This window comes from Notechis scutatus, chromosome 3 (assembly GCF_049901735.1).
Source record: "Notechis scutatus isolate UNSWTSFEM ecotype Mainland chromosome 3, rNotScu1.2, whole genome shotgun sequence".
Lineage (NCBI taxonomy): Eukaryota > Metazoa > Chordata > Lepidosauria > Squamata > Elapidae > Notechis > Notechis scutatus.
Window position 1 is genome coordinate 144286723 of NC_142011.1, and position 25520 is coordinate 144312242.

Sequence of the window (25520 nt, forward strand, 5' to 3'; positions counted from 1 at the left end):
TGTACCTGGTCCTACAGGAGGCAGCTGCTGGCTGAACCAGACCTCCTTCCAGATGTTGCTTGAGCCCCTCTCTAAATGTTGCAATAGTTGAAAACATTATACCTACCACTCTCACATTGCTTTGGAAGACCTCTGAAGCTTTCCGAGTGCTTTGCAAAGCATTGTGATAATGCCACACACAGCCTCAAGAAGAAGGCCTAGCACAACAAGCAGCTAACTTGCCTAGGGCTGGGCTGGGTACGCCATGTCAATAGCAGGATAAAGATGGTAAAATTCAGGGTGGTGGAAGGATTTGGGCTTTTGTGCTGTGGGGCAGGGGTGGCTGGCTGCCAGACAGTGTTTGAGGCGGCACTCTTAAGTGGTGGTGCCAATGGTGCTGGGGCTGAAATAGAGGTCTAAAGTTGGTGGTGACTAGCTGTTCTGACCCAAACCCTTTTCCAATAAGACAAACAATAATCAAAGGGAACAGAAACCTTTTAATGAGTCTTACGAATCCCCGGTTATAAGGCTGCTGCAATTTAATTAACTTTGATAAGCACAAACCTTGCCAAAACTGTATGAGACTACCAAGAATCACAGATAAGAAATGTTTCACAACACAAGAATTTTCAAATACCAACTTCAAATACCAACTTAAGATATCCACGTGGCTGAGTTTCAAAACGTCTTTGCTTCCTGCAAAGAACATTCACTTCACATCTGCCTTTTATCTTCTTGAAGGAGGGGCCATTACCTTGCAGCCTTACTCCCGAAGAGCCCGTGCTGTTGCAGCTGCTCTTTCCTGTGAGCAATCCTGCGCGCATGCGCACTTGGCACAGGCTCCTCGGGAACCTCCTCATCACTGCTGCCAGCCCCCACAATCTCTGAAGGCAGCAGTCTACTCCCTAATGGTCCTGGCCCCTCACCTGAGTCCTCGCTCTCCTCAGCCATCTGCACCTGCTGCCGGCTAACCACAACACTAGCTGAGATTGCTCCCAAGTCTCTATTTCATCTCCAGGGCCACCACCAAGTGTTCCTGTGCAGGGTGGCTAAAAGGGCATAGATGGGGGGAGAATTGATAGGGGGGAAGTTGAAGAGAAAGCAGTTTCTCAACTTACTGAGATTTGGAGCTGGGAAGGAGCCAAGCTAGGAATGGCTTGGATTGGGGTGGCTTTTCGCCTAATTACCGGTGGGATTTGGTTAACGTTGGCAACCTTAGTGACTGCTCTCACTAAACAATGCAGTTAATCCTCAACTTATAACAGTTTGCTTAATGACTATTGAAAGTTACGGCACTGAAAAAAGTGACTTATGACCATTTTTCGCACTTACAATCGTTGCAGCATCCGCATGGTCATGTGATCAAAATTCAGACGCTTGGCAACTGGTTCATACTTACGATCGTTGCTAGATTCCCAAGGTCATGTGTTCACCTTTCACAGCCTTTCAACAAGCAAAATCAATGGGGAAGCCAGATTCACTTAACAACCCTATTACTAATCAACTGTAGTGATTCACTTAACAACTGTGGCAAGAAAAGTTATAAAATGGGGCAAAACTCATATAACAAATGTCTCAGTAACAGAAATTTTGGGCTCAATTCTGGTCGTAAGTCAAGGACTACGTGTAAATGATGTCAAGTTTTACAACAGCACTTAGCAATAGAAATTTCAATCCCATTTACTATCCTAACTTGAGGACTACCTGTACCTTCCTTACCAAAAAAGGCTTGAGTGCTTGGGAATCCTTAACGTAGAAAAATGTTAATTGAGGCAATGATTGACGTGTATAGTCCTATCATTGTTAGGAGGAAAGCATGCATCTGAATACCAGTTGCAATAATGGGAAGAGATATTTCTTCATTTTCTTGCAAACACTATGTTGATTGTTCACTGTGATAATGAAAATGCAGGACTCCGATTAGACTTGGTCTGACCAAGAAAGACTGTTCTTATGCTCTTATCTTACCATACTATTGTTAACTGAGATCCAGTACAGCTAGTTCTCAACTTATGACTGTTTAATGATACTTTAAGGTTACAATGGCCTCAGAACAAGTGATTTACAATCTATGCTCAAAATTACAACCGTTGTAGCACTCTGTTGATTGCAATCTGGGGAACTTGATTGGCTCGCATTTATGATGGCTGCAGCATTTTGCAGTCATGTGATTGTGATTTGTAGACCTTCCCAGCTGGCTTTCAGCAAGCAAAGTCAAGGAAGCTGGATTCACTTAATGACCAGGTGATTCATTTAATGACTGTGGTTAAAAGGGTCATAAAATCAGGTGAAGTGAATGATGATTTATGTAGTGATCAAAATTCTAGTCCCAATTGTGGTTGAAAGTTGAGAACGACTGTATCCAAATCCAATTTTGCTGGGTCATTTGCAAACTGGAGCAATTAAAAAAAACCTATGGCTTTTTAAAAATGGTATAATTCAACAATATTTCTGTTTGGGCCAGATAATAAATATCAAAAAAGAGTGTGACAGCATTTGAATTCTCCAGAACTTTCTTCATAGGACCAGATGTAAAAAGCAGAGGATGCAAAATAACATTTTTTTTTTAAAAAAAAGGCTGGATACTTCCTAATCTGTTTTCTTTATCATTGTTACTGTCTTTGTTTCCTTTTCCTTCATTTTTTTTTCTATAAAGAGAAACCAACTTAATCTGGAGCCAGATAGTAAAAGTGATAAGTTTTACTGTGATAAGTCACTGTTCTAGTAGCTAGATTTGGCTATATGATTATAGTATTCAAGGCAATTTTTCCTGCACTATATTGCCCTTAATTTGAATAGATGAAAGATTTCTCTCCCTTACAAAATTGTTACAATTGTTCACCTTTTACGGCTACCCTGAAAATTCCAGTATCAATTATTAATAAATTAGATGTTTTGATACTAATTTACAATCTCCAGTATGAAATACTCAGTAAGGCAAGGTGGTTATGCAACTCTGCGTATGTAATATTTTCTAAATAAAACCTTAAGGCTCTAGAATTCTTAGGAAATGGTACTTCCCTTGATTGGTAGTATTTCATTAATAGAAACTGGAATTCTGTAGTCAGTATGAAAATTCTGTTCGTGTAGGGAAAAAAAAATTTGACCAGATGAGTCAAATCACAGTTGCAGATTGAGGAAAATGAATTCAACCATACCATAGCAAAGTAGTGAAAAGGTTAAAAAAAGGCGTGAATTTACAATTTTTACTTACTTATTATTTTTGGCATACCAAAGAAAGTGGCAGTACAACAACATTAACCGATTGCTATCTGGAGATGATCAAAGACTAGACGTATAAAACAAATTGAAACCTAGATTCATATTAAGGTGGAATTATACAGATGGCTATCCAGAAGATATTTAATGCAGCAGAAAAATGACAATAACCTTTATATCTTTAGGTTGGCTACAGAGATATTGTAACTGATTTTATTTACCTGGCTGTCAAGTCACCCTTTTTATTAACTGCCAATCAACAATTATTTGTCCTGATTTCTCTGTAGTTATTCCTGCTGTCTTTGCGTGAATATTCTGTTCAGTAGTAGAGCCTAAATTGATAATTAAAGAAGCATAATAGGCAAACAGATAGGAGCCTCTGTGGCGCGATGGTTAGAGTGCAGTACTGCAAGCTACTTCTGCAGCCAGCTGCCTACAATTTGGCAGTTCAAATCCCATCAGGCTCAAGGTTGACTCAGCCTTCCATCCTTCCAAGGTGGGTAAAATGAGGACCCAAATTGTTGGGGACAATATGCTGACTCTGTAAACCGCTTAGAGAGGGCTGTAAAGCACTATAAAGCTGTATATAAGTCTAAGTGCTATTGCTATTAATTCCACAATATTTTGTTTCTTACAGAGATAATAAAAGTCTCTAAAATATCCACTTACTGTTCATTTTGGTTCCCAAGCCAGCTAGCTAAAGCAATCTAAAACAGACAGGTCAGGGATTTCCCCACTAATCGCTTGAAGTTGATATTTCCCCTCTAAATATTTCCTGTTTATTTTTAATTGTAGCATCCTGGAGCACAATGAAAGAGTTTTAATGCACAGACTTCAGAAAAAAGTGCAGCAGCAAGTGGTACAAGAGACGCAAAAGGAAGATATTACTGGGGCGCTTAGAAACACTCCTGGCATTTGAAGTAAGTAATGGGAATTCATTTTGACATAAGGAAAATAATTATATATAATTTGTATTGGGCGATCAGGCTTGCATTGCTATTTGTGTGCAGTGCACGCAGAGAGATTGCTAAAGGAAGAGAGTAGACACAACAATGACATATCCATGTATGCTTAACAATATCGCTGAAAGAGGACATGTATCAGAAGACTTGTTTTTGTAACATCAAAAGTGATACATAAGCCTTGAGGCTATCTGCTCCTTTGCGCATAGCTTATTCCTACTCCCTTTTCTTTCCCTGGCATGTTTCTTTCCTTGTGGCATGGGAGATCAAGATTTACCAGAAGACCACAATCTAGAGATGGATTGATAGAGGCAAATGTCGAGAGAAGGACCTGTTCTTTTTTGTGTGCGCATATGTTTTTGCTGCAAAATGCAGTCCTATTCTTGATCTGTGAAATTGGCTTTAATTTGAAGTGCTGAAATAGGCTGCCATTGGAACTCAATGTATTCCCACATAGATTGTATCAGAAAAGAATGTAATCAATTTTTGTATACCTACTTAGAGATTGAGACTTTTCAAATATGGTGGAACTACAACTCTCAGTATCCTTTACCACTGAATATTCTGGCTAAGGCTGCTGCAGAAGTAAGTTGAACCACATCTAGAGACTAACTGGTTTTCCATTGTGACAATAATTTACAACAATTATATAAAAGATCTTACTGCAGATTGGGTTGAAACTGAGTCATAGCAGAAGCAGAGTTGTAATAGTAAATAATTGTGCACAAGACTTAATTAGATCCCTAGTATTATCCTCTCCACTACATTTCCCTAAAAATCCTTGGTGATTCCATATATTTTGAAAAAGCGCAGACTGTACACTTTTATCAGATTTCCTCAAAGAAATTAAACAGTGGATTTAGATATTAAGACTTCTGTCAAACAGTTAAGGTATGATGTAATTATGATTGTGTATCAACTTAGCTCTACATGGCTGAGGATTTTATTATTAAGAGGTTTCCTCTCTGTTGCACATATGTTTCAATATTAAAGGTTTGCAGGACATGCCGCTCTGAAGATCTCCTGATATGTGGACCAGTTTCTTCTACTTTCTTCCAGGTCTCACACTAGAGCATGGGTGTCAAACGCACGTCGTCATGGTGGTGTCACATGACATATTGGGACTTTCCCCCCCCCCACTTGCTAAACCGGGCTTGGGCATGGCCAGTGCATGGTGCATCCGGCCTGCAAGCTGGGAGTTTGGCAGCCCTGCACTAGAGAATACACTTCCTCAACAACTGCATTTGGCCTCTGTTCTTTGAGCATTTAGGAAAATGGATAAAGATTTAAATCTTGTTAGTCATCATTTGAGTAGAAATTAAAGTATAAATTTAAAAAATATTTTCCCCTTTTAACCTTGAGTATAATGGGAATGGATTAGGGGTCATCAGGATTGATTCAGTGTATTGGAGGTTTACGTAAGTGCTATTGCATAGACTCATAATTTTAGTGCTCATAAAGTTTTGATATATCAGGGCAGGACTATGTGATCTGGTGCTTGAAGAATTTTGGATTAGAATTCCTAGTATTCTGAATTAGTACGATCACAGTGGTCAGGAGTTTGAGTAGCTGGAATGTTTAGTAAGTGAAAGCAAATCTCAAATATGTAATTATGTTCAAATGTACAGTGTTCTAGTAGAATAGAATCCCCCTCCCCAAATAAAAAAACACAGTGGGAAATATTTCTATATTATGACCAATTAATATTTTTAAATAGTAAGCTTTTGAGTTCTCAGTAACTCTCTTTCAAGATATTAAATGAACTGGCTGTTAGACAAAATATCAGAGGAAGTGAAACTCAATTATCTTTAAGTATACAGTACAAGGCATTTGTAATCAGAAGTCCCATGCTATGTGCAGAAGTTGTAATACATAAGAATTGCTCTCCCTGGTCTGCCCCCTGGTAAGCTTCTTTTATTATTTCTGACCAAAACGTGGATCAGCTATTTGTAAGATACACAAAGAGTCAATATGAATAACAATGCATGTATTAAGTAAAAGGTCAGGGACTTCAAGGGAAGATAATGAATTTAGATTATATATTCTGATGCATTTTATTACAATGTTAATTTTTTAAATTCAGAGTTTACATCCATAGTCTGGGTAGTATTCCTGTTAGTTATTTTAAACGACACTTAAGAAAGCAAAAATAAATTCCCTTCCTGCACTATGGCTCCGAATGCTCGAATAGCAAGTTTAGCAGCTTATGACTCAGATTACATTATGCTATTTTTGTGTGTAGAAAACCCAATGTACTATGAATTGTAGTGACGAGCTTCACCATTTTCATTCTATTCATTCTCCAACCTTTCTAATGATCTCTGAAGCGCTCTCACTTAGCAATGCTCTAGGAGGAAATAACTGTAACACAGTTTAATTTCAATAAGACAGTAAATTGAGAATCAGAAAAACAGGTGTTCCTTGTTAGAAATTGTAAATGAATAGAAAAATACCACTGCAAACAATTTCATCCTAACTAGCATTTTTTCACCTTTTCTTTCATTTAGAAAAACAAGTAGTCATAGAAAGCAGTGTTTTTTAAATTTTAACTCAACATAGAATTTCTTTTTTTTTCTGTGAATTCTTAGCAAAAATATCTTCCATCCTAGCGTTTTTCTTCTAAAAAAAATTATGTACCTTGCCGCAGATGCCTAATGGCCATTTTATGTCATTGATTAAAATCCCCGTGCATGGAGACATGGGTGTCTACAAAAGAACGGTCTATGACAGTTGCTTTTCTCATTCATGTATGAACTAAAATCCCAAAACACCTCAACTAATGATTTCCAGATGTGTTACAATTTAATCTTCAGCTTCTGATAATAGAATGATTGTCTGAATGGAACTGGAGTCAATAAAACAGTTCTTATTCATGGACAATCCAAACTACAAACTAAAATGTGGGGTATTGTTCTTCCCACTAATGTGTGAGAAATGAAGCTATTCCCACTCTTTAGTCTTTTAAGCAGAGCAAGAAGTCATAGATAATGAGCAATATGTACTTCGAAGAAGTAACTTCTTTGTTTTTTAAAACCATTTATTTTCACTTGCGATAATGATTTGTCTTCAGAAATCTAAGGGTTATGGTAGGAGCAAGGTGAGAAATTACTATTTTGGGTCTTATTTTATAAAAAAATAGTTTTAGATAATTAAACATTTAATTTTAAAAAGTATAAATCTACAAGAGTTGTAGCTAAGAAAATGTATTCTATCTGCAAAACAGGCATTTTATTATTTTTTATGTATTATTATTCTGTTTGCTGGTGGGTGGAAAGCTAAAAGTATATGGCAATCTCCCATGGAGGTATCCTGTTATAGTGATGATAGTTAAGGGGAATGGAGAGGATGTTTGGGTTTGCACAAATGCCAATAGAGAATCAGACAAAAACCTCTATGGATGGGAACACATTGATACTGGTCTACCAGTTGATGACATCAGTTTTGCCCATTGAGAAATAACATAATAATAAGTATACTTCTGATATACATATTTCTTAGAAGCCAGAACTACCCAGCTGAATAAATTTAGTGCTCAGACTTACCAGATGTAAATTCTTTCCAATGGTGGGAGTAAGGAACCTTATTAAACCTATGGAAAAAACAAGACTCAGTTTGCTTTTCTTGTATGCTGTTTGTTGTGAAGTAGCTGACAATGCAAGCAGGATGCTTTGCAAATAATGACTTATAGCTGTTTGTACCCAAAGAATCTAAGACTTTTCATTTAGGATCAAGCCTACTAGCCATATTTTTGATAGTAGATTTGTCTTTGCAATTGTAAATATTATAATATTTAATATTTTTCTAACTATGGAAGGATACATCATTTTAACTGTAAGTATCTAAAGTGAAAACCAAACTGAATTCATTTCTACAATTTGAATCGGTAGATTTGCAAATCAATATTAGATATGATTGATGGATTTCCTTTTTCATCCTCATACATGGGTTTCTTCTAACTTTTTTCTTCTTTTGTGCTTCCTTCCATACCCTTATCTATATTCAGCATCAGAGGTTATGTTTGTGCATTACTGTGTTCTGGTCTCAGATTGGATTCTGTTGGTTGTGTGTACTATATTTGATTTAACTTAATATATGTTAATGATATTTGGAATAATTAAATATGTAAGTACTTGAGTGTCACAATAATCAATTGTCAAAAGATCATTCCATGAGTTAAAATTACTCAAAACTATTTTATTCTAATTCAATTTTATCCACTAAAAATGACAACAAGAACTATTTACCATATTTTTTAAATGTTTGGGCTTTCATTGTTTTTCATAGCAAACAACAACTAACCGATTTGCCATCATGTACAAGAATGACTTTCTATGGCATAACTATAAAAGAGAAAAAATGTATTTTAGTTTCAGTAAAGAAATTGTTATCTTGACAAACATTGAATCTCTCTTTTTTGGTACTGGAATATTTTGCAAATATTTGAGATAGTGTTATGAACTTTATTCTACTTGAAGTGTCTGCAATTTCTAACGTATAAAAAGTCATGGTGGATAGGAAGGGTGGTGGCACTGATATCTGGCAAATTGTCTTAAGTTTCTTATGTATTGTGTTTTTGGGCAGAGGGGAAGGGGAAGGCCTAACAGTTTAACATAGTTTGTGTCTCAATTTCATGTTTTGTAAGGGCTGATGCAAGACTGCAGTATCTCTGCAGAGACAAAGAAAGCTGGCAAAGGATGCAGGCAAGCAAAACAAATTCTTAGAAATCTGATGCACTTTTATTTGCTAAATAAATGGACGGGTTTCAGAGTCCTATCTTTCATTATCATTCATGCTCTTTCTATTGGAAAGACTCTTTTCTGACCCATGAAGATAATTGGATGTTAGCTGATCACTAGCTGGAATTTTTTGGGGGAAAGCACATTTTTTTGTCTATAAAATGCTTTCCAGTTTTAAGTTTGTTTCTATTAGTTTTGTCTGTCTGTTTGTACCAAACTATCAATAAAATCTCACAAGGGAGAACACCTGCAGAATTCTCCTTTCCATTGAGGTTTCTTTTTTCTGTCTCTTGCTAAATAAGGTAGTCCTCAAATGAAATCTATATTTGTATCTGCTTTGTTGTATTGTATAGGACTTTTTAAAATAACATTCTTGTTTTGGCCATGGAAAATTCATTTTTATAACCTTTCTAGAATGCTTTTGGGGAGTGTATAGTAAAGAGAAAATCTGTCCTGACAAGAAATAATATATAGTACAGCAAGAGCTATTTTTAGACTGTCATATGTGTTTTTTAATGTCTTGCTTATGTGTGTGCATATGTACTCTGACAAGGAGATTCTTAGAGAATGCGTTGATTGCAATATTTAAGTATAGTTCCATGACGTGGAATGTGAAAAAATTATAATCTTTTAAAGATTAATAAGTATTTGAAAATAGATTTTAATTTTGTAAATACTCAGTGCCTATATCTATAATTCCCATATCACTTAATTTTTCTAAAACATTCAGTTTGTTTTAGAGAACATTGAATTTTAAAAAATTTAATAGCAAGACTTTGTGTCTCGCTCCACAGTAAGCAGTTTGGTTTCCAAAGGATTTTATGAGGGAAATATAAGCTAAGTATTATTTGCATCTACACATGTCTGTCTATATCTGTGCATATATTTTTTGCGAGCTGTTTTCTTGTATATGCTTCTATTTACATACTAATTTTTTTTTTTTTGGGGGGGGGGGATGTCGAGATTGCCAAGCACATAGCATAGGCTTGTTATTTTTTTACATTTGTTCATGTGATCTTCAAAAAGAAGTTGTAGAAAAGATAGAATTGAGTTGTGTTATATGGTTTGAATAATATGAATACAGCATTGTGGTACATTGCTCTAGTGACATAATCTTCACATTCATAACCATTTGGAAGCATTTAAAATTCTGAGTGTAAAAATTAGGTCCTAAATAGAGGAAATAGGGAGTCCTTAGGCATTTCTTTAGTGGGGTGTGGTACATCTTGTTTATCCTTAGTAGTACGCTGAGAATCTAGAAATGAGATTGAAATTAACATAAATGAGCTATAGAAACCTGTTAATGGAAGATCGAGGTTGGTGTAGTGGTTAAAAACATCAGGCTAAAGACCAGTCTAGTCCTACAAGATGAACTCTCAAATCACTAGGAATATGTACAAGTACTTTATTTCCAAGGATGCAAATGGAGTGGTACTTAGCTTCTACATTGCAAAATGGCTCATTGTAATTGCTGTTGATGAGAAATAACTATCCAGTAAGAGTTTTGTGGTCTGTTTACATGACCATAAAGGAATTAGCATAGAAGTATTTAATTTACTGTTGATAATATTTTATTATATTTTCTTGGCCATAGAAATGTTATGCATTTATGCAGGTATGTAAATATTATTGGAACGTGTCATTTAGACGAGCTGTAATTTTCCTTAATAATCAACCTACACATAAGTGTATATAACTTGAACTAAAATTTGTCTATTTGCTTATTTAGAGAAGCTGTAGTGTTTGATGCAAATGTCCAAATATCAAGAATTTACCAAGCATTTCTTCAAACTGTAGACGTTGTTGTTGTTTTTGAAAAAAGTGTAATAATACAAGAATACACTGTATTTCTTCCATTACATTATCATAGGATAAATTATCAGTTAATTTTTTAACAAAGAAATAACTAATAGATGGATATTGTCCAGTGGTGGGATGCTGCTGATTTAACAACCGGTTCAGTGAGTGCAGTGCGCACTTCACCTTTTCAAACATAGTGAGCCCCCAGATACAATAGGGGATCCCTTTTTGGGATGGTGATGTATGGCTCAATGATATTTAAGATTATCCTTTTGTGCAGAGCAGTGGTGGGATTCAATTTTTTTTTTACTACTGGTTCTGCGGGCATGGCTTGGTGGGCGTGGCAGGGGAAGGATACTGTAAAATCTCCAGTCAGAGGTGATATTTGCCGGTTCTTTGAACTACTCAAAATTTTCATTATTGGTTCTCCAGAACTGGTCAGAACCTGCTGAATACCACCTCTGGTGTAGAGGTCTCCAAACTTTAAGACTTATGGACAAACTTTAAGACATCCCAGAGGACTTGTGGATTTCAACTCCTATGGCTGGCGGAAGAATTCTGGGGTTTGAAGTCCACAAATCTTAAAGTTTCCAAGTTTGGAGACCCCCCCCCTGCTTTTGTATATAAACAGTCTTTGGAAAAGCCTACATTGTTTCTGTACAGTTCTTTGTAATCCCAATTGTGAGGTAAAAGTTAAGTTTATTGTGCATATTTGCTTTTCTGAAATACAGAATACATCTTTGACATAACAGTAAAACATTATTTAGTGAGATAAGAATGAACATTTTGAAAATGAGTCTTGAACTTGTGCAGTTTTTAAAAGGTTTTGCAAAGTCTCAGTTTCTTAAGGAGATATAGTGAATAAGGGCCTCCCACAAGTGTCAGGATCAAACATTATTTACCAGACTTGTTTGTTCAAGGTTTAAAAACAAAGATAAATATCAATACAATTTATTAAAATCAGTACAATTTATTGAAGAATATGGGAAGGCTTATGGCCTATAAGGCAACCCATGGTATTTCCGTAATTATAATTAAGAGTTACATGTTCAATCAAAGATCTTAAGCAGATAGCATTCTGTGAGGAATTTAATACAACCATTTCAAAGAGAGAATGACAAAGAATGAATTCATATAAAGGTAGGGAGCCCAGAGGCATTTTGAAGAGTGTTTCACTTAATAGAGCATATATAGTGTAAACTGTACAGGTAAAAATAAAAATAACTACTAAATGCAGTGGAAGGCTTGTGACTAAGCAAATAGTTTATACTTATAGGAGAGAGAAAGAAAGATGCTAAAACGAGTACTTTTGCACAAACAACTTTTGAATAAACATAGGAAATGCTATGTTCTTAGGGGGAGAAAAGAATGTCTGGATTATGGAAGGAGGGAAGAAAGAGAGAGAATTACCTTTCCTGGCAATATTGAACTGGGTGTGACAGAAGCTGGCTTACTTTCTGTTGGATAATTGGGGAAAGAGGAGAGTTGCTCAGTCAAGGAGCAGTTTCTTGTTCTCTGCCTGATTGAACTGGGTGTGGCCATTTTAACTTTTGCTGGGGTTTTTTGACAAATTAAGAGGGGCAAAATAAAGCTCTCACTTCAGAATTTAGGAAATTATCAGCAACATATCAGAAGAAAAGTAAACAATATTTTATTTAGGAAAGGAGGGAGAAAAAAAAGGAGATTCTTTAGCATGTTGTTCAGTAATGAGATCTTTCCATTACTGTCTTATCCAAAGGGATTTTCTTGGACAGTTGTATTTGCCAATATTGGTTAAGACCAGATACATTTGAACATTTATTACAGATTATTCCAGTCTCTCAAGCTTAGTCTATTTATTTCACATTCATCATCCAAAAATAAAATATAGGAGTTGTGAATTATATATGTATGTGTACATACATAGCCTATCCTTTCAAATCAAATCAGGGAAGTTAATAAATAAATCAACATTTATTTGGTGACTACTTCTATATATTTTTTCCGTAGGTAAGGATTGTTCTTTTACAGGTGTTGACAGTAGAGGAGACACATGAAGCAAGCTTAGATGTATTAACAGAAGCTTATATACATACAAGAGTTTCAATCATGGCTTTTCCTGTGCCTTTGCCGCATTAGAATATCACACAGTGGTATCTGTAGTGTGGCCCACCTCCTAATAAATCACTTACGTGAACCATGCAGTCACAATAGTAATACAGATAGTAAATCTGGCATTAAAAAGAAAGAATGCAGAGTCATAGGCCTACCCCCAAAACATGATTGGATATTAGGCCCATCTATAGCTTATGTATGAGCAAGCAGTGGTCAGAAAACCTATTTCAGTTTATGTTCAGAGACAATTTTGGGTTAGTGTTAAATTCATTTGGCAGGCTCCATAATTAGTAATCAGGCGAATAGAGGGTGGATTTGAGTGTTTATGAAAATCAGTTGAGCCAGGGATTAAAGAATGGTGGGAAAATATTCTTTTGAATTGTGTATTAGAGTTTGCAGATTTCAAACTTATGTGCTTTGTGTAATTACTCTGATTTAATTATAGTTCTGTGAGAATGGAAAGCATGAGATTGAAGTTGTGTAACTAAGCTGAAGAATAGACATTTTTACATAGAGTGTATCAAGTTGAAATGTAGTCTTAAATGACATATATACTAAATGGATTTCAGGAAAGCAAATCTTCCATTTTTCATGTTATAATTGCAATAATTCTGAATTAACCCTCAATATGTTTTCAGGACCTGGAGACACCCACCCACCCAAATTCTGTATCAGAGCGAAGCTCTTTACCTTATTTTTAAAGGTTTTTAAAAATAAGTATAAACTAGCATGCTTGGAAGCAAAACGATATCTTTTTTTTTGCTTGCTTTATAGCCAGATGTTTCGTTGAAGAGCTCATAGTAGCCCCCATAATTTCCTCTTATTTTTCTTCGTAACTACTTTGTGAGGTAAGTTGGACTGAGAATGGCTAATCCAAATGTCTGCGGCAGACCAGAATGTAATGCAAGAGTTTTTACCTATGACTTCTTGTTCTATTGTATTTTATGCCCTCACTTTTTTTAAAAAAAATAATTTCTAGGAAGTGTAACAATTGATCATGAATTGATAAAGTCTTTGGCTCTGTTTTGTAGTATTTCAAGCCATATGAACTCTAACAATTCTTTTTCTGAGATCTGCAGAGGTCTGTTAAAAGTGTGGTTTTCTTTTACAAACATGGGTTGTAAGGAACAGATTTTAATGGTGACAACTTACCTGTGTTTTCCTGAGAAGAGCCTCTCAAAACTCACATTGTTTATCATTTTATTGATTGGAATATGTGACTCATTTATCCTCTTCGGAAATCTGATTAGCCTAAAATTTTACATTCTTTTCCAGTGAATGTTGGCTGTATCTTCAATAAAGACCTGGCACAATATAGTGTTTTATGTTAGTTTGTTTAAAACAGAATCTCTTTATTTATTAATTGGATTTAGATGAAACTGTGATCACATTGCAGGTCATAGTATTGTAACATTATAGATATTGCTAAAGAGTTCACAAATGTTCTGCTACCATTGTATAACAAAATACATGCTGATAATTGTTAGGAATTGATAATCACCTAACAGTTGCACTCATTCTCCTCATTCTCATTCTTGCACTCATTCTCCTAACGGGGAATTACCTCAACACTGGTTATGGGCCCAGGCCATACCAGGCTCAGATAACTGAGAGTTAGTGTGAATACACAGTACCATATACAGACAGCTGTTGACTGTTTAATTGTGGGTTACTGTCCTGGTAAAGATGGCACAAGACCTGTCAACAAGCCTATCACTGATAACCAGGTTGGATGGAACAAACTATGTTTCCTGGTCTATGAAGTGCAGTCCACTTCTGCGTAGAGAAGGGTTATGGAATACAGTTCAAGATCCACCGGATGTAAATGCTTGGGATCCAGATAATGAGGACGATGCCAAAAAGTTAGCTGACTTTAAACAGAACAACGAACGAGCTCTTTGTATAATTGGACTAACACTGAGTGATCAGCAACTAGTCCATATTCGTGGAGAAGAGTCTGCTGCTAAGTGTTGGGAGAATTTGAAAAGGATTTATGTTCGTGACAGTGTAGGTGCACACATAGATCTTACACGTAAATTGTTCAGAGCACGTCTTCTGAAACGTGGAGATATGTTAGCTCATTTGAACTTTATGAAAAGAACTTTTCAAGAGCTACATGAAAAGGAACTGATATTTTCAGAGCTGCATCAATTCTTTCCTCATTGGATGAAAGTTATGATGATTATGTATCTTCACTGGAAGTCCTGACCAGAGATAAACTGACATTAACTGACATAACTGGAAGATAGTTAGAAGAGGCAAGAAGACGGCTGGATAGGGACCAACTGAGAAAAAACCAACCACAAGAAGAGGATTTGTGTTGAACTGCCTATACTGTTAGGAAATGTTTTTCTTGTGGGGCTAGGGGACATATAGCTAGTTTCTGTAAGAAGGAAAAACGACAGAACACTGGTAATCACCAGAAGGCTAAGAAGAATGTTAGTTTAGCTATATCTAGCAATTCAACTATAAACCATGATTTGTGGGTAGTTGATAGTGGAGCATTGCAACATATTACTAGAAATAGAGAGAGGTTTGTAACGATGTCCACAAGTAAGCAATCTGTATCATTGGCAAACGGATGGAAGATGAAAGCGTCTGGTGAAGATACTGCATATTGTTCATGTGTAAATGAGCATTTAACTATGTTATATGTACCTAAACTGAAATTTAATTTGTTATCAGTAAGGGCTTTAGTTAATCTTGGTTATGTAGTAACCTTTAGGGGAGATAACTGTATAATAGAGAAAGAGGGTAAAAGTGTTATTGCTAATTTAGAGAATGATTTATATGTGATACATGATGACCAGTGGAAGATGGCTAACTCGGTTTATAACAATGTTAAGCCACATGACAAATGTATACATTTACTGCAAAGAAGTCTGGGGCACATTAATTTCAAAATATTGAAATAAACTGTTGAATTGTCAGAGGGAGTAAAATTAAAACCCTGTAGCAAGTATTTAAACTGTAATGCCTATAGTCAGGAGAAAAGCAAGGTTACTCCAGCAAACAGGCTAAATGGGTTTAAGACCAAAGAACCTTTAGAGGTTGTGTTTGCTGACATAATTGATCCTAAGAAACACAGTTTGGGAGGTGCCTGCTATGTTTTGAGTATAATGGACCATTACTCACGGTACGGTTTCTGCTATCTCATGAAAAACAAAACAGAAAAATTTCAACATTTCTTTAACTGGCTAAGATTTGCTGAGAGAAAAATGAGGAGTAAAGTAATTACTTTAGTTACTGATAATGGGACTGAGTTTATTAACAAGAGATTTCAAACTATGCTAAAATTGGCTGGTGTCAAGCATAAACATTCTGCACCTTACAGGCCACAACATAATTTGTTTGTAGAATGAAGAGGGGAAACGTTACAAGCCATGGCTCGCACTATGTTATCTGATTCAGGTTTGCCTGAAACACTGTGGGGTGAGGCCATAATGTATAGCAATCATGTGTTAAACAATGTAGTTAACACAACAGTTGGTGAATTGCCATTCACTCGTTGGCATGGCAGAAAACCAAATTTAAGTTATCTACACACATTTGGAGCTCCAGCATGGGTGCATATTCCCTCACAAGTAAGACTTAAAGGGCAACATAGAGCTAGGAAATTATTTTTCGTAGGTTATGAGGCCAACCATAGATGGTTTAGATTCTGGGATCGAGGCACAGCTAATGTATACTGTAGCGCTAGTGCTAAATTTCTTGAGCATGTTGAGTGGCATAAAGTGGAACAGGAATCCAGCAATGATGTTGTAATTGACACCCAAGTAGTCCCTAAAGGTGAAATAGTTAAACCATAAATAGCCATTAAAGAGGAAGAACAGGCACAGGAGGAAGTAGAAGAACAGGCACAGGAGGAGATAGAAGAACAGGAGCAGGTGGAAAAAGTGAGTCCACCAGTAAGCCCTGTATTACCAAGACATTCAACCCAAGTAACACAACCACCTGATAGATATCAGGCTCGTGTTGTATGCCAAGTGAATACAGTTCCAAGTAATTATAATGAACTGAAATTGTATTCTGCTAAGGATCAGGCTGCTTGGCAGGAAGCAATGGATAAGGAACTGAAATCCTTACAAAGGTTGGAAGTATATGATAATGTCAAGTTACCACAAGGTAAACATGCCATGGGGTGTAAATGGATTTATAAACTGAAGACAGGTGTGGATGGGACTGTTACCCATAAAGCCAGGTTAGTAGCACAAGGGTTCAGTCAGACAGCAAATGACTACGATGAGGTGTTCGCGCCTAGTCTGAAGGCTACAACATTACGAGCAGCATTAGTGTGGGCAGCTAAGGAGAAATACATTATAAATCATTTAGATGTAGAGACGGCATATCTGCATGCACCATTGCAACACACTATTTATTTAAATAAACCTTTAGGTATAACAAATGATAATACAACTGATTGCTGGAGATTGAAAAAGAGTCTTTATGGCTTGAAGCAATCAGGATATGAGTGGAACCAGTGTATAGTTAAGGAATTTAAAAAGATAGGGTTTGTAGCTGGCATGGCTGATCCATGTTTGTTTAAAAAGAAAAGTGATGGTATAGTTTCATTGTTGCTATTGTTTACTGATGTCATAGCATTAATCACCAAAACTGAGCAAGAAGCTATTGAAATAATTTCACTGTTAGAAAAGAAATTTAAAATAAAACAGGTGAAATTAAACAATATCTTGGTTTAAAGATAGATAAAACTAGGGGAGGATACAAAATCTCACAGGCAGATAAAATTAACCAGTTACTAAAGACTTTTAAAATGGAACTTTGTAAACTGGCTAAAACAACGATGAGCCAGGAATTTAGTCACAGTGATGTACAAAGTCCTGTTTTTGATAAGAACATTTATCAGTCTTTGATTGGTAGCTTATCTCAGTAATTGGTCAAGGCCAGATATAGCATACAGTGTTAACCAATTAGCTAGATTTAATACTGAGCCAACTGAAAGACACTGGCAAGCTGCTAAGCGTGTGTTAAGATATCTGAAACAAACAATGCATTATGCATTGTATTTGGAGCCTAAGGATGAACTCAGTTTAACTGCATATGCTGATGCAAGTTTTGCTACAGACATAAATACACGTAAATCTACGTCAGGTACTGTAGCATTATTAGGAAAGGTGTTGATTGGATGGAGGTCTATTTGACAGAAACATCTAAATTTGTCAACAATGGAGGTGGAATTCTCATGTTTATCTCTATTATGTACAGATTTAGTTTATTATAAGCAACTATTGATTGATATGGGAATTGATGTAACAGATTCTATTGTTGTTTATGAAGACAACCAATCAGCAATATAGATGTCTTCCATTCTCCTTCGAGCCGCTCGGAGCATCCAGAGACTGGGATATGCTTCCGAGTCCTCTTCTTGCAGGCTGAGCTTTAGATGAGGAAACGCTCCGCCCCCTCACGTGACATCGCGGAGCGCCTCCCCAGTCTTTTGCTCAGCCTCGAAGAGTCAGGCTGTGTGTTAGAGAGCTCCTTGGCTGATCGCAGTTTTCCTTCCTATTTCACATTCTGATAAGGTTTGCCTTCTTTCTCCTCCTGCGCAAAGGGTCTGGACTTAAGGGAAAATTTTCCCTCGTCCCTGAGACGAAGCTGCGGGCTCGCAGCGCGTTTAGCGCTTCCCCCCCATCCTTATCAGATCGCATCGCTGCCTCCGCGTTGCCTCGTGGCACGCGTTGTTTTTCCTTTCATTTTACTGCTGGATTCCCCCCCACCCCAAACGCCGACCGGGAGGGTTATTGCCCCTAAGGCCCTAGGCGTGCCGAGCTGACCGGCAAAGCCCTCCTTTTCCGTCCCGGGCGTCCCCGACGGTTCAGCTCATGGGTCGCCATTTTGCTCCGCCTCGTGGTCGGGCGCCTTTTTCTGGTTCTAGCTGCGGTGAATTAGAGCCCCAGGCCTTGGGTCAAAGCTTTGCTGCCCATTTCTTTCTACCTGGCTCGCTCTTTTATCTTAGTTGGCCTCCCGCAGTCCGTTTCGGGGCGAAGTTGCAGTCCCCCTCCGGTTTTGTTTTCTCTTGTCTGGAGGCCTGCTGCCAGAGGCCCTCTCTTCTACCATAGGCCTCAGGCGTTTATTTGACTGATCCGGCCTGTACTGAGATACCCAGTTACTGCTACTGTTCGAGAATAAAAGGAATATATTTGCAAAATAATAATAATAATAATAATAATTTCTGTTTTTTTGTACAGTAATAATTTTTTTTCATAGATATATAGATATTTACGGATAACCTGTATATATATTGGGTACAAAAAAAAAAAAAAGAGAAAAAGATAAAAAGAACAAACAAAAAGAAATCAAAGGAATTACAAATAGAGTATCTATTTTTCCTGTACATACTATATTATTTAGATACCTTACTGTTATCTCTGTACACTACAAATTCCAAAAGGGGGAGAGGGCCAGCTTCACCTTCACCCGGCCTCATCCAGGCCTATTCTGGGCGAGCCAACCGCCTTTGCTAGTATTGTTACCTAACATGGCAGACGACAATCCCTCTAAACGTCCTTCTTTGAAGGCTAAAGCAAAGTCCCACTACTTGCGCAGGCAGGATAAGGAACCTAAGGGCTCCAGACAGGACAAGGAACCTTCCAAGGCCGCCCAACGTGACGCCTTGAGGCGCCACAAAGCGTTAGAAAAAGAGTTCGACCGGCGTTCAAGGGAGTCCCGCTCGGAGCCGCCTATACCTCCCCATATAACCCCTTCTACCTCTGCTCTACCTCTCCCCTCAGACCCTTCTTCCCTACCTAGGCGCAGTTCGCTTCAGGGTCTTCTGACCCCCGGACCTCCGACTAGACGGACCCCCGAAGCCACCTTTACACCCACAGCCGCTGGTCTGCGCCAGGATGAACCCTCTACCTCCGAGGTTCCACCTCACATCAAGGCTTGGATGGAATCAGCCATCCGCCAGGGCATAGCAGAGGCACTACAACACGTGTCCAGATCAGGCTTCTCTCCGCGAGCCTCTGAACACGATTCGTTATCTCTCAGATCCCTTCCACAACCGGTCCCCCCAACTGATCAGGTACTCTCTCAGAGGGATAGCCCTCCACCGGTTGGGGTCCAGATGGAGGAGGAAGGGGACTTTGGGGATTTCAGGGAGGAGGAAGAGGATTCCCGGATGGGATCCTCCCGCTATAGTGAACCCTCTTAGAGGCTGACATCATGGAGGGGAGATGTCGGAGGACGAGGGTCCTTCCCCCCCAACCCACCTTTGGGGGCTGTTCAAACCACATATGTTCAAGTCCCTCCTCCTTAAGGCCAAGAATGTATCTGGCCTTCTTCCCCAGTCCCCTGCTGAACCCCCCAGTCCAAGAGGGCCCAGAAGACTCCATTTTCACCCAACCAGTGGTGGAAGCCGAGGTCATCCCATCCCCTCCCATCTTCGTAGATCTGGTTGCAAAGCAACTTACCTCCTCAGGGACACCTCCTGCTCCATCTAGCCAAGACAAGAGATTCTTCAATCTCGATGCGGCTCTGTCTAACCTTCTGAATATCCCGGAGGTTGATGACCCCATTGTGGGTCTAGCTTCTTCCTCTACCCCTAGTGAGGCCCTAGAGGCCTTAAAGCCTGAGGACAGGCGGGCGGAGCTGGCGCTGCGTAGGGCCCACCTATCTGACGCCTGGGCCATTAAATCGGCTACGGCCGCCCTCATTTTTCACCAGGTCTTCCATCCGCTGGCTACGTCAGCTCAAGGACCACATCCCTGCTTCCAATCTGAGAGCTCACCAGGATATAGCGAAGTTAGTGGCTGCAGCCGAGTTCTCGGCTGACGCCACTTACCAGTCGGTAAAATTTTCTTCCAGGGCCATCACGTCGCACGTTACGGCCCGCCGCATGCTATGGCTCAGACACTGGCAGGCGGACGTAAAGAATAAGGTCAAGCTGGCCACTGCTCCCATTACGGGAGACAAACTGTTTGGACCAGCTTTGGAACCACTGCTGGTCGAGGGCCGCAGTAAGAGAAAGTATTTGCCCTCCCTTTTTCGAAGATCGGAGACCAGGGGCCCCCAGCCCTTTCGGAGGAGCTTCCCCCGCCCCTTCTACCAACCCCCCTTCCCGCCCAGATACCCTAGACCTCCTTCCTTCCGGTCTCAGGACCGCTCGGACCCGGGTGACAGAACCAGACGCGGTGGCGGCTACAAGAGACCATTCCGGGGATCGGGAGGAAGGCCCTACCGTAGAAGGTAGATCCTCTTCCTCCCTCCCCATTGGCGGCCGCCTCAGCCACTTCGCCGCCCAATGGGACATATCCACCTCCGATGCATGGGTTAGGGACACAATCAGGTTTGGTCTCGCCCTGGAGTTCATGTCCGCCCCTGATTGTTTCATCCCATCCCCTCCTCAAGGGATCCCTCCAAACGGGCTCTAATGGATGCAGCCATTCATCATCTTCTTGACATCCAGGCCATTCAACCTGTCCCTCCGGCCCAGAGGGGAAAGGGTTTTTACTCCCATCTCTTTGTGGTGCCCAAACACTCTGGGGGTTGGAGAGCCATCCTAGACTTGAAACGGCTCAACCGTCACCTCATCCAGCGTAGATTCAAGATGCACACCTTGCAATCAATTCTCTTAGGCACCAGGCGGGAGACTGGTTATCTTCCATAGATCTTTCGGAGGCATACCTCCACATTCCAACCAGGCCCTCCCATTACAAATTCCTCAGGTTCTGCCATAATAACCTTCATTATCAATACGTGGCCCTACCCTTTGGTCTGGCTTCGGCCCCCCGGACCTTCACCAAGGTCCTGGCGGCCCTGGCGGCCCATCTCAGGACCGTTCCCGTCCGCCTCCACTGCTACTTGGACGATATTCTTATTCTCTCCCGTCCAAATCCCAGGCAGTCAGGGATACCAGGGTCACCCTCTCCGCCTTACGGGCACACGGTTTTCTAGTCAATTGGCAAAAGAGCCAACTTACCCCTTCTACTCGAATTAACCACTTGGGGGCCATAATTGATTCGGTGTCACAGAGAGTTTTCCCCTCTCCGGAGAGGTTCCTTAGCATTCAAGCCCTGGTCAATCAGATCAGGCGTTCAAGGAGGGTGGCCTTGTTGGACCTCTCTAAATTGTTGGGCAAAATGGTATCATGCATCTCCATTATTCCCTGGGCCCATCTACACAGCAGATCCCTCCAATGGTTCCTGCTCCCGTTCCAACGATCCGGAAGAAGCAACTCGAGGGTCAAAGTCAGGGTCCCTCCAAGGGTCCTCACGTCTCTTCTCTGGTGGACCAATCCCGCCATCAACAGAGGCCACCTCTTCGCGGAACCTCAACGACTCACCGTCACTACGGACGCAAGCCTATCCGGTTGGGGCGCTCATCTCGACTCGATCTCTGCACAGGGCAAATGGTCGCTGACCGAGCAGGGGTGCAGCATCAATTGGCTAGAGCTTCACGCCGTCCTTCTGGCCCTGCGCAGCTTTCCTCAGATCCGCAAACATCACGTTCTCGTGCTCACGGACAACGTCACGGCCAAGGCCCATATCAACAGGCAAGGGGGCACCCAGTCCATCCAGCTAATGAGGGAAGCCGAGCGCCTTTGCCGCTGGGCAGAATCCAACCTCCTATCCTTAAAAGCCGAACACATCTCCGGAGTAGACAATACTCAGGCGGACTGGCTGAGCAGGGCCACGGTGGACCAGGCAGAATGGCGTCTCCATCCATCCCTTTTCCAGGAAGCGTCCAGAATATTCGGCCTTCCGGTGGTGGACCTCTTCGCTTCCCCGACCAACACTCAGCTTCCACGGTTCTTCTCCCGGTATCCGTCTCACAGGTCGGAGAATCACAACGTTCTGCGTTGCCCATGGCCCCCAGGGCTCCTATATGCCTTCCCTCCGCTCCCGTTAGTTCCCAGAGTAGTTCAAAAACTCATTCAGGAGAGGGCAGAACTTCTCCTGGTGGCTCCCTATTGGCCCAGGCGACCGTGGTTTGCGGATCTCCGCATCTTATCAGTAGCGCCCCATGGAGGATCCCCCGGACAAGGTCTCCCTCTCTCAGGGGCCCTTCTGCATCCGGAGCCTCAATGGCTCCAGTTAGCCGTCTGGAGGTTGAGCGGATCCGTCTGACTTCTGAGAAACTTTCAACTCAAGTCATCGACACTATTTTGGCCGCCAGGCGTCCTTCCACCACACGAATTTATGATGCCACTTGGAAAGGGTTCTGCAAGTGGTGTAGCGGGTCTCAGGTTAATCCCTCTCTCCTCGGTGGCACAGATCCTGGAATTTCTTCAGGAGGGTCTTCGCAAGGGGCTCGCACCTAACACCCTGAGACGGCAAGTTTCTGCTCTCTCAACCGTGGTCTCCTGTGATAACTACGGTTCCCTTTCTCACCACCCCAGGGTTAGATCTTTCCTTAGGGCGCCTCCAACCTGTGCCCTCCTACCGTTCACAGGTTCCCCACATGGGACCTCAACAAGGTCCTCGCTTCTCTTACACGTCCCCGTTCGAGCCTTTGAGGGAGTCATCCCTGCAGTTTCTCACTTTCAAGGTAGTTTTTCTAGTAGCTATTACTTCTGCTCGTCGAGTTTCGGAATTAGCAGCTCTGTCAGTCAGGAGCGATCTATGCGTGTTCCACGCAGACCGGGTGGTCCTTCGTCCCGACCCTACCTTTCTACCCAAAGTTAACTCTCCCTTCCATAGGTCACAGGAACTGATTTTACCAAATTTCTGCCCCAGGCCCTCCAGGGGCAGGGAGGTCCTCTGGCACACCCTAGATGTGAGAAGGGCCTTGCGTATTTATATTTATAATCCATGCGAAGGTCGGAATCCCTCTTCCTATCCTTTCAACCCAGGTCAATGGGGCTTAAGGTTTCTCCTTCCACCATCAGTCGCTGGATCAGGGCTACTATTGCGAGGTGCTACCTTTCCCATTCTCTGCCCGCTCCGGGTGGGATAACCGCCCATTCCACCAGAAGTGCAGCCACCTCGACGGCCTGGGCCACGCAAGCCCCCATCGCTGACATTTGTCGGGCGGCCACCTGGACCTCCCCGTCCCCGTTTATCAGACATTACAGAATAGATTCGTACGCCTCAGCGGAGGCCTCCTTTGGCCGACGGGTCTTACAGAGGGTCATCAGTGATCCGGAGGGGCCTTCGGACCAGACGGAGTCCCACCCGTAGGACAGCCCAGCTTTGGTATGTCCCAGTCTCTGGATGCTCCGAGCGGCTCGAAGGAGAATGGGCGTTGGTTCTTACCTGATACGCCCCTTCTCGGCGAGCCGCGAGGAGCATCCAGCCCCACCCTAATTTCTCCGTCTGGTGGGGACTCTTTCTTCAGCCAAGGAGCCAATAGTAGATTAGAAAGAATTAATAACCTCTCTTCTCGTTATCGCAAAAACTGGGGAGGCGCTCCGCGATGTCACGTGAGGGGGCGGAGCGTTTCCTCATCTAAAGCTCAGCCTGCAAGAAGAGGACTCGGAAGCATATCCCAGTCTCTGGATGCTCCTCGCGGCTCGCCGAGAAGGGGCGTATCAGGTAAGAACCAACGCCCAATCTTGCTGTAAAAACAAGATCAAAACACACAGATCTAAGATATTTAAATGTGAGACAATGTGTGCAAAGTAAAATGATTAAACTGGAGTACTGCATGTCAGAGAATAACATTGCAGATCATTTTACAAAAGGCCAAGGCTCTTTAAAGCATTAGTCTTGCTGTGAAGGATATGGACTTAAACTGTAAGATGTTATATATTGCCCTACCCAAAGGGGAGAATGTTAGGAATTGATAGTCACCTAATAGTTGGGTTGGAAATATATAAACCAGGATAGACATTTAATACTGTCTCTTTAAGGGAATGCTAAAATTGTGATTGGGTGTGGTTCCTCAAACGGCCATAAGATAAAGCCAGAAACCTGGGTTGTTCTATTCTGTTGTTGCTGTGAGTTGCTTGTTGATAGATGTTCTGATGGTCGATGTTGGTTGGTTAGCATTTTTTCCTATTGACTGTTGCTGATCGTCGTTCTTCTTGGATTGCTGTAAGTCTGTTACTGAACAGTTTATGATACTGGACTTTGTTATTTGGATTATCCCTGGACTGAAAACTGACTGTTTTAACTATGCATGACTTGGACTGCTTGTTGGACTTTGCTTAACCGTTTACTGGAAGTAAAAACCTACATTTTACTATTCAGTGTATATGTGTGCTGGTTGTGTGTTGTTCAGCATTACTCTCACTACGTCTCCCTGTGTGCGCTCATTCTCCTAACGGGGAATTACCTCAACAATAATCTTGGCAAGTTATCTGACTTTTGTTTCCATGGCTATTTATGTCAAAGATATTTTTTCCAGTATTTTTATTAACCTGAATATTTTGTCAGAGTTCCTTAGGATACATTATATAGTCTTCAACTTATGACCACAATTGGACCGGGATTTCTGATGTGAAACAATGCAGTTGTCAAGTGAGTTGCAAACATTTTATGACCTTTTTGTCATGGTCATCAAGCAAACTCATATTTCCCCATGGACTTCGCTTTTCAGAGGAAAGCCTATGTAGCCATATGTGGGAATGACCTTGGGCGATAAAGGGAAGAGATGCTGCACAGAAAAAAGTAGGCAAGAGAAGCAGGAGCCCCCAGAGTCTTAATGGTCAGAAAAAGAAACTTAAGAAGAACACACCTCAATTGATCAAGCTGTTAAAAGTGACAGGGGGAGATTGTACCATTAGACTTGCAAGAATCTGTTAATAGGGCCTTAAAGTAGAATTACT

General features: G+C 40.7%; 1 protein-coding gene across 10 annotated transcripts in view; it reads left to right on the plus strand.

The window, feature by feature from the left end:
* Positions 1-25520, plus strand: part of ATXN1 (ataxin 1) — a 231161-nt gene that overhangs the window by 70778 nt on the left and 134863 nt on the right. For 8 of the 10 annotated variants that reach the window (XM_026670015.2, XM_087961349.1, XM_026670013.2 and 5 more), the window contains one exon: positions 3994-4118. The exons of 1 other annotated variant lie outside the window; for it this stretch is intronic. The gene's annotated coding sequence lies outside the window, so the exon portion shown is untranslated. Of the gene's footprint in view, positions 1-3993; positions 4119-13564; positions 13639-25520 lie in introns of those variants that run through there. One more of the 10 variants, XM_087961352.1, reaches the window with a different exon arrangement.